Source organism: Adiantum capillus-veneris, chromosome 11 (genome assembly GCF_014529385.1).
Source record: "Adiantum capillus-veneris isolate H3 chromosome 11, ASM1452938v2, whole genome shotgun sequence".
Taxonomy (NCBI): Eukaryota; Viridiplantae; Streptophyta; class Polypodiopsida; order Polypodiales; family Pteridaceae; genus Adiantum; species Adiantum capillus-veneris.
In genome coordinates, this window is record NC_140941.1 from 46,055,572 (window position 1) to 46,065,190 (window position 9,619).

A 9,619-nucleotide genomic window follows, 5' to 3' on the forward strand; every position below is an offset into this window, starting at 1 on the left:
ATCTCTGTGTGCTTTGTGCTTGTCTTGTGTAGCTCTCTTGCATCCTAATTCTTTACAAGCTCTACAAGCAGCCCCGCCCCAAAAGCCTCGACTTTTACAGCTTGTCATAGGTTCCTCTGGGGAAAGGACGTCCTGCATCCTCCCTATACTCCATTTCCGACCTAATTGGGTGCTATCTTCTCAGTGAGGTACTGTGGGCCTTGGGATCTACATATGAGAGAGAGAGAGAGAGAGAGAGAGAGAGAGAGAGAGAGAGAGAGAGAGAGAGAGAGAGAGTGTAATGGAATTTGCCTATTCAATTTGAGAGTAGCGGAATTTAATGAGAGTACTTTCAAGAAATGATTTTGTGAGCATAGCGGGTAGACATAATTGAAGATAGCAACATAATTATAGCAATTAGTTAACTTGGCATGGACAATACTTTTGCAAGAGAGAGAATTTAGAGAACATGACAACAGTTGAGGACCGGATTTATGTGGAGCCAGTCCCCCTTCCAATAGGCATTTGTATTATGATTTCTCCCATAAAGAGAGACTTGTTACAATACATTCTTTGTGTTCCTTGTGACCTAGGTGAAGCAATGAAGATGGAAAGCTTCATGCATCACCATCATAGCATAACCTAAACTTGAAGAAAGCTTTAACTATACCAAGCCTCAGTCCCAAGACCTCAAACACCTTCAAAGGTGGAGAGAGCTAGCAGGGAATGAGGGTAGGGAAGAGGAAGAAGAAACATTTCATACGAGAAAGAGCTAGTTCCTCACTTATCATAACTCTTGTGCTAGCATACATAATAGCATAGTAATGAAGAAGAAATAGATGGCAAGCTCAAGCATTGAAGCATGGCTCTTGGATGGATTTTCACTCCATAGCCAAGAGTGTTGGTGTAGGCTCTCAACCTCTACTTGCTTGGAGAAGGAGAGGGAGCTCTTGCACTTTTCATAGTACACAATGAGAGTGTTTGTGAGTGTGTGTGGGTGAGTATACCCCCTAAGCACCCCCCTAGCTTGCTTGGGTCGACCCCCCCTTGTAGCTCATGCTTGAAGCTCATTGGACCCCTCCAGGCCTAGCCAATCACAAGCAGGAGCCATTACAAGCAACATGGGTAGCCTTGGGACAAGTGTCCCCCTTTCCCCTTTGAGAGAGAGGACTTGATAAATGAAAAATCAATTAATTAAATATCCTAAATTATCATTGGACCCCTTGGGTGGCCAACCAATAGGCTTCAGGCACACCATGAGGGCAACATGGGAAGGAACTTGACAAGTGTCCTTGCTGCCTCTTCAAGCTGGGGCTTCCCTTGTGTGTGTGTGTGTGTGTGTGTGTTCTCTCTCATCCCCCCCCCTTGTAGGCTCGCCCCCCTCCTTGTAGGGATATTTTTGACTTTGGATGAGCAAGCCCCTTAGTCATCAAGCATGACTAAGCACTTGAAGTAGGGGGTGTTCCCACAAGCATCTCAGGCAAGCTTCTCAAGGCACCTTAAGCACCTTAATCATGCACCAAGTCAAGAACCTCAAGCATGGAGCCAATCAAGCACCTCAAGCATGGAGCCAATCAAGCACCTCAAGCATCTTAATCAAGCACCTCAAGCAGAACAAGCACCTCAAGCACGACAAGCACCTCGAGCTTGGGACGGGTTCCCACCTCAAGCTCAGCCCTAGCTTACCTAAGGTCAAAGGACTTTTACACACATTATTGGAGGTCTTCAATGAAGCTAACCCTAAGGTCTTATGCTCCATTGGTTAGCCTTGCTCTTGATAGACCATCTCCCATTTGGGCCCCTTTACTATTGGCCCCGTGTTGAGATAGATCTATAAGCACATATCTATATCTTAACACTTGTTCCCATTTATTCTCCCACATTAAGTGATCAATTTAATATGAGAAAATCATTTGGGTTGGTTAGATATTAGATTTTATGACATTACCTCTCTCTTGAAATCATAGTTTTCCTCGACTATGAGGTAGAAGAGATAAAGCCTTAGTCATTAGTCAATCGTACTTAGCGGGTAGAGGATCCCTTTTTTACCCTACGACATCTTTCCAAGATGGATGACTAATCCATTTGGTGCTTGGGAGACATAGCTGCCGCAAGCATGTTTGCTCTTTAGTCCATTTCATTCTCCCAAAGTAGAGTGACAAATTCTACTTGGTGTTTGAGAGACGTCGTCATCACAAACATGATTCTAAGCATGCATACTAGTTAAATTTGTGCACAATTAAAAGGAGGATTAGTCTTATAAGACAAAAACATGAGTCATTTAAAAGAGAGTTGTACATTTGCTTACTCTAATGTAGCATTGTAAGCATTGACAAGGTTCATACTATCCTTAAGTTGTACTCCTTGCATCCATTTAGCATCTTCAAAAGGATAATTTTTGAACTTAATAAGATAATCTTACCATGTCGTAGTACCTTGTCTTCATGCCGAAGGACAGCTTCGGGTTGTAGCACCTCTTCTTGGTCTTCAACTTCGGGAGGGTCTTCAATAATTGGTTCAGTTGGTGGCTCTCCTTTGTAGGGCTTAAGTAGGCTTACATGAAAGGCATTGTGTATAAGCCAATGGTTGGGCAACTTGAGTTGATAAGCCGTCTCATTGATGGGCTTCAAGATTTGGAAAGGACCATAGTATCTTTTTGCTAGTTTAGCATAATACTTTTGATGGCCCGTAGGATTTTTGCCCGTCGTTTGCCTTAATCAAGCCTTAGGAAACTTGAGTAAGACCCAATCATTTTCTATGAACATTAAGGCTCTTCTGTGCTTATCAGCAGCAACTTTTTGCCTTTGTTGAGAGATGGCTATAGCCTCCCTAATCTTTTGAAAAGATTCTTGTAGGTCACGGCTATACTCATCGGCGCCGAAGATCTTCCCATGTACTTTGAGTAGCAAGGGACTTTTAGGTCTTCCCTCTATGATCTCGAAAGGTGCTTTCCCCGTAGAAGTATGTACAGTATTATTGTAGGCATACTCTACTAAAGGTAAATAATTTTCCCATTGTGAGCGTTGATCTACTTCGGTAACATAAGTCTTGAGTAGATCGAGTATCGTAAGATTGGCTATCTCACTTTGGCCATCCGTTTGTGGGTGATAGGCCGAAGAGAAATTCAATCTTGTTCCTAGATTTTCAAAGAGACCTTTCCAAAAATTACTGGTCATTCTAGGATCTCTATCTGACACGATGGATGTGGGTAATCCATGGTGCTTGAAAATCTGAGATATGAAGAGAGTTGCCATTTGATGTGCCTTAATAGTCTTTTTGACGGGAATAAAATGTGCTTGCTTGCTAAACCTGTTGACTATTGTCCATATTCCTGTATTCCCATGGATAGACTTGGGTAATCCAAAGATGAAATCCATGGATATACTCTCCCATGGTGAATTTGGAATAGGCAATGGCTGGAGTAATCCAGGTTGCTTCCCTCTATCATACTTGGTCTTTTGGCATAGTACACATTTTGAAGCATACTCTTGTATGTCCACTTTCATGGTAGGCCAATAGAAATACGTCTCTACTCCTCGGAGAGTAGGTTGAATACCTCTATGCCCTGCATATGAAGGAGCATGGGATTCATACATAACCTTCTCACGAAGGGAATGGGTAACACATAGCCTATTGCTGTGGAGAAGATAACCATCCTGCAAGGTGAATGGTTCCTCTTTCTTCCCCAAAGCAAGGGCTGACATTATGTCTCTAAAGTCAGGGTCAGTAGCATACTCATCTATCATAGAGGATAGATCATTGTGAGTAGCTATAGACACCGCATTAACTTTTGGTCGTCGTGAAAGTGCATCGGCAACTTGATTGTGCTTACCAGCTATGTGAGCAATATGGAAATTAAATTGCGAAAGAAAATTTGCCCACCTCATTTGTTTGTCGGAAAGTTTGGTTTGCGTCATGAAATACTTGAGACTTTGGTGGTCGGTTCGTAGGATAAATGGAGTCCCCAATAGGTAGTGCTTCCATGTATCTAGGGCATGTAGAACAGCTAAAAGCTCTTTCTCATAAATGCCCAAGACTCGTTCATCACTATTGAGCCTTCGGCTCTCATATGCTATGGGCCCTTCTTGAAGCAAAACCGCTCCAAGGCAATCACCACAAGCATCACATTGGACCTCAAATGGTTTTGAGAGATCCGGAAGCACGAGGACTGGTTGGGAAGTAAGCTTCTCTTTGAGTTTTTCAAAAGCATTTTGCTCCTTAGCAGTCCATACAAACTTAACGTTCTTCTTTGTTAAGTCGTGTAGTGGTCCTGCTACTTGAGAGAATTTTGCTATGAAGCGTCTATAGTATGCACACATACCAATAAAGCTTCTTAGCTCATGTAGATTCCTTGGGTTAGGCCATGATTTTATTACCTCTAACTTTGATGGATCCATACGAATACCATCGTGAGAGATAATATGACCTAGATATTGAATCTCTTGAAGGAAGAATTCACTTTTCTTTTGGTTGAGAAAAAGTTTGTTTTCCCTCAAGGCTTGAAAAATCACTTGGAGATGTTGCTTATGTTCCTCCAAAGATTTGGAGTAGATGATGATATCATCAAAGAACACTCCAGTGAATTTACGATATGGTCTAAAAATTTTCTCCATGAGACGATTGAAAGTAGCTGGTGCATTAGTCAAGCCAAAAGGCATGACTAGATATTCATAAAGACCAAATGTTGTGCGAAACGCGGTCTTTAGGATATCTTCATCCACTATCCTTATTTGATGATAGCCACTCTTAAGGTCAATCCTACTGAAGTAGGTAGAGCCTTGTAGCTTATCAAATAGATCTTCTACCCGAGGCACGGGAAATCTGTTTTTGATAGTGATATGGTTTAGTGCTCGATAGTCCACACACATACGGTATGTACCATCTTTCTTTTGCACTAAAAGGACTGGAGAACAAAAGGGAGAGGAACTAGGCCTCACCATCCCTTTGTCTACCAATTCCTGTACTTGCCTCATAATCTCCTCTTGTTGAGCTTGTGAGACTAGATAAGGAGGTTTGTTAAGCGGTGAGCTTCCTGGAAGGAGCTCAATACGATGGTCATCATCCCCTCGTTTTGGAGGTAGGTCCATAGGGATATTGTTAACCCTCACGGCTCACGGACACCCCATCACCTACGACGGACGTGTATTATGTATTTGGTAGAGTCAGGTACCGGGCTTGTCGGACCAATAGGAAAAGGGTAAGAGTGATCGCCGATGAGAGGCGCACTCTAACTGAGACATTCAAGGGATTAGTTGGCTAAGCATGGGCGCCCAAGTGTGAATGGGGTGAGCTCATATAAAAGCCAACTAAACCTAAAATTCACTCATTCTCTCATTTGTGCAATAGAAGAGTGCTCTTGCTCCATCTCCATCTCCATCTCCATCTTCTTCTTCTTCACCTCCTTGTGTGTGTGTGTATGTGATAGAGAGAGAGAGAGAGGGAGAGTGTGTGTGCGATCGAGCATTACGAAGGCACGATGGCGGCGAAGCGGTTGAGCGAGGCATGACTGCAGCTTCTTCTTCATCGCGGCGAGGAATCCACCACGAAGGCGAGCGCAGAGCGGTGAGTGACACACCCTTTGCTCTCTTGAGCTTGCTAGATTAGTCTTGTTGTGTGCTTGGAGCCATTTGTGGCTCGCACACGGTGTATCGGCAAGTCCCTTGCTTCGACAGTGCGGCAAGGAGCGCACATTTTTGGCGCCGCTGCCGGGGAATCGCCCTGCACTAAGCCCAAGAGGCACTTTGTGCTTCTCCTATGAGTTGTTTGTAGTAGGAAAGAAGAGGAAGAGGAAGAGGAATGAGTTGTTTTTCTGCAAGTTGTTAATTTCTGTGTTGTCTGCAAGTTCTGTGATTTTTGCATAATGTTGTGTTTTCTGTTTGCACACAGTCTTTGCACAATCAATAGTCGTTAGCTTGTTTGCAGTGAATGAATAAGTAGGAAGGCAGTTAGCAATTTCTACTTGCACACAGTCCGTACACAGTTTTCTGTCAAAGTTTGCCTGCACACAGTCTTTACACAGTAAGGTAGTGAGAGAGGAAGTAGGTGGACAATTAGCTCACTGTCAGTAAGCAGTTAACAGATTAGTTAGTAGATTAGTTAGTGGTTAGCAGCACTGTTAGTAAGTAGATAAGGTAGTGAGCTGTCTGTGAGCTGTGAGCTGTTGACTGGGAGGTCAGGTAGGTGACAGTGTGTGTGGCCAAGAAAGGGTCACCAAAACCGCGCGCGGTCGTCGCCCAAAAAAAAAAAAAAAAAAAAAAAAACCGAAACCGATATTTAAGCGTGAGTGATTGGGGGGCTACACTAAAATTTTGATCGGGATCGGGATCACAAGCCCAAGCCCAAGCCGAAGCCTCAGTCCTCAGTCTTATGATATACACTAGACTCACTCTTATATATATACCCTACCCCCTCAAGAGGGAATGAGAGCATGTGGGGCAAGTCCTCCACTCTCCTCCCTTCTCTTCCCACTTGCACCCTTAGACTTTCTAATTTGGGCCTAGTTCCCTACTAGAAATTGACAGTTTTAGGGATTTCGACGGCATAAAGTGACCAAACGGAGGGCTGTAAAGCACGGCATGTCCCTCTGACCGAGACGCTCGTTTTGAGCTATCATACGTTCTATTCTATAGCTGGGTCAAAAAAAAAGGACCAAAAAATCAAAAAATAAATAAATAAGAAAAGACTTTCGTTGCAAAACACCCAAAATTACTAGGTGAGCAGCCTTCACGGGCCCTCACTGACACTTCTAGGGGATCCAAGTCATATGAACCTATGCTCTGGACGAGTGTTAGAGCACGAGCATATTGTTAGTGCCTCCATTTACGCGGGCACCCATTATTCCTCCACCCTAGGTTCTGGACCTTCGGCCGAGACTCAAGGTAGCGCGACCCAAGATCCTCATATCGCGTCTAGTGATTCTTCCTCTGACTACGAAGTCATGGAGGGGTATCCTACACACAACCCTGATAGTTCAAGTCAAGACATGCATGCCATGGGCCCGCGGCCCGGGTCCAGCGTGTTTAGCCGCTTAAAAGAGACCCTTAGTAGAGCTACTCGCTCCGAACATGCGGTTAATGAAATAAATGAAGGGAGTGGGGAAGTAAATTCGTCATTCATGCCTAAAATGGACCCTATGCTTCTTGAGAGTGTGCATGTGAATGTTCCATCCACTGCACCTCCTGATCCTTTAGGACTATCTCCCTCTGAGGTTTTACTACCCGATGGTAGGAGTCTTGCCGAAGTACAAGAGATCGAACGCTATATGCAAGCTACAAGGGAGAGGGAAATTGAGAACCTACGAAGGCTAGAACAAAGTCGAACCCTGAAAGCAAAGGCTCCTATGACAACAATCATGCCAGCCCAGCAACCGAGTGCTCCCAAGGTAGTAGTCACGGAGGGGCAAGCTATGGGGAGCAATAATGCTTCCACTTCAAGGGAAACCTCCAGCACGCCAGGCCTAGATGGGATATTCCTAAACGAAAATTGGGAGTATGACCTACAAGCAGAAGCTTTAACTGATCGGTACACAGGACACACCTATCATGTGGGTTGGTTAGATGTTCTACAATCCACATCGGGTGCTACTAGCATAGATGAGAAACAACAGAAAGTCTGTGATGTCCTCCATAGGATTGTCGAGTTAGAAAGACAGAACACAGGGATCAACATGCCTTCAACAGGCCTAATGAGATTCTTGGATACGGGAAAGGCCAACCAACCAACCCTGTCACAAATGGAGACTCCCTCAGTGAGCCCCATTGATCCTCCATATGTTGTTTCGCCAGGAGCCTCAATACAATATGAGCCCACAAGTGGCAGCTTTACCTTCCCAGATCTAGCTCATCTTTCTCTTAATGACACTACGGCTACCATGCATATCCCAATGGTGAGCATGACAAGAAGTACACCATGGAGTTCATTTGTTAACACTGCGCCGATGCCTAGTAGCACAGTGCCCCCAACTATACCTACATGTATGTATCAATCATGTGCACCTGTCGTACCTCAGCCTCATGTAGCTCCTACACCTCCGATTATTCCAAGAGCTTACAATCCACAATGGAATTATCCAAGCTCTTATACAAGTGGAGCTATGCCATTTAGTAATAACATGCCATATCAGGCACCCTCTATGCCTAGGGCCACGCCTGTAAACTTTGGACCACCGTCTGGTACACCACCATACGAAATTTGGGACCCAAGAGCCGCGCGTATGCCAAGGCCAAGGCCAAATCCCATCTCACATGTGGTTCCAAGAGCACATACACCCATTATACCTGCTCAAATAGGAGATTTGGTAGCATTTGCTCAAACTATCGGTCGCTCTATTGCGGAAAACATGCGTAGTGCACCTGATAGAGAGCCTAGGAGCAAGGCAGTTCAAGTAGCTAAGCTCACACATAAATTCAGTGGAGACGGAGATGCTAGAAAGCATATGGAAGTCTTTGAACATGTGTGCGATTCCTTGGAAGAGCACAATGAGCTACATAAGTGTAAGGCTTTGAGTTTGACCCTAAGCGGAAAGGCTGGAGATTGGTATAGAACCTTAAGAGTAGAAGAGAAAACGATCTACTCTACTCTTAGGAGACTGTTCTTAAAAGAATACATACGAGAGGGAGTACTTTGGGGTGTAGCCTCTCAGCTCCAGAAAGCCCAACGAGAAGAAGGTGAATCCGTGAGAGACTTCATTAGTCGCCTAAAGAATTTGAATTCTCGATGCAATCCAAACGAGCGATTCAACAACAACCAATTGCTCGATAGATTCATTAGGGGACTACGACATGAAAGTATCTATAATGGCCTATTCATTAGAGGTATCACTACTTGGGAAGCAGTCACCATGAATGCAATCCAATTGGAGGATAATTTAATGATTGCAGGAGAAAGAGTGTCTGTCGAGCCGAAGTCAAGTAGCTCGCAAGCATCAGGGCATGAGCCAATGAAGATAAAGCCAATCGTGAAAGAGCAAACGATATCTGAGATGACTTTGGCAGATCTCACCAAGGCCATCCAAGAAAGCCTTAGGGGTAATCGTGCTCCACAAAACACTCATATGTATCCAAGAAGGGAGCAACAATGGTGCTCAATTTGCTTGGGCCCACATACTACGAGTGAATGCCCTACTTTCAGAGTAAAGTTTAACGGGACTTGTAACGCATGTGGTAGGTATGGCCATCAAGCGAAGGATTGCCTAATGCTTAAACGCATCATGGAAAATAGACCGCCTATAGCTTGGGCAGACTCACCTCGAGTTCCTGCATTGATGCCTACCCCACCCATAGAGCAATAGTTGCCATTACAGCACATGGTCCCTAGAACCCAAAATGTGGTCCAAACCACACCGTTGCCACCTCCAGTGCTAGGACCGCAACCCCCTCATCCAAGAGTTACACCTATGAACCAAATAGGTTGCGAGTCATCTAGTACTTATGTAGATTGCGAAGAGGACATAGACTCTAGTATCACCTATGGAGTCGACATGCTTGAGGAGTGTCCCATGTACTATATGGAAGACCATTGGGGACAAATCAAACCGGTATATCAAGCTACTGCGCTAGCAGCAAGAGGCCAAAACATTAATAGTTTTGCCAAGAGACCACCTCTTCAGTGCTACGAATGTGGTGGACCACATCGAGTAGCT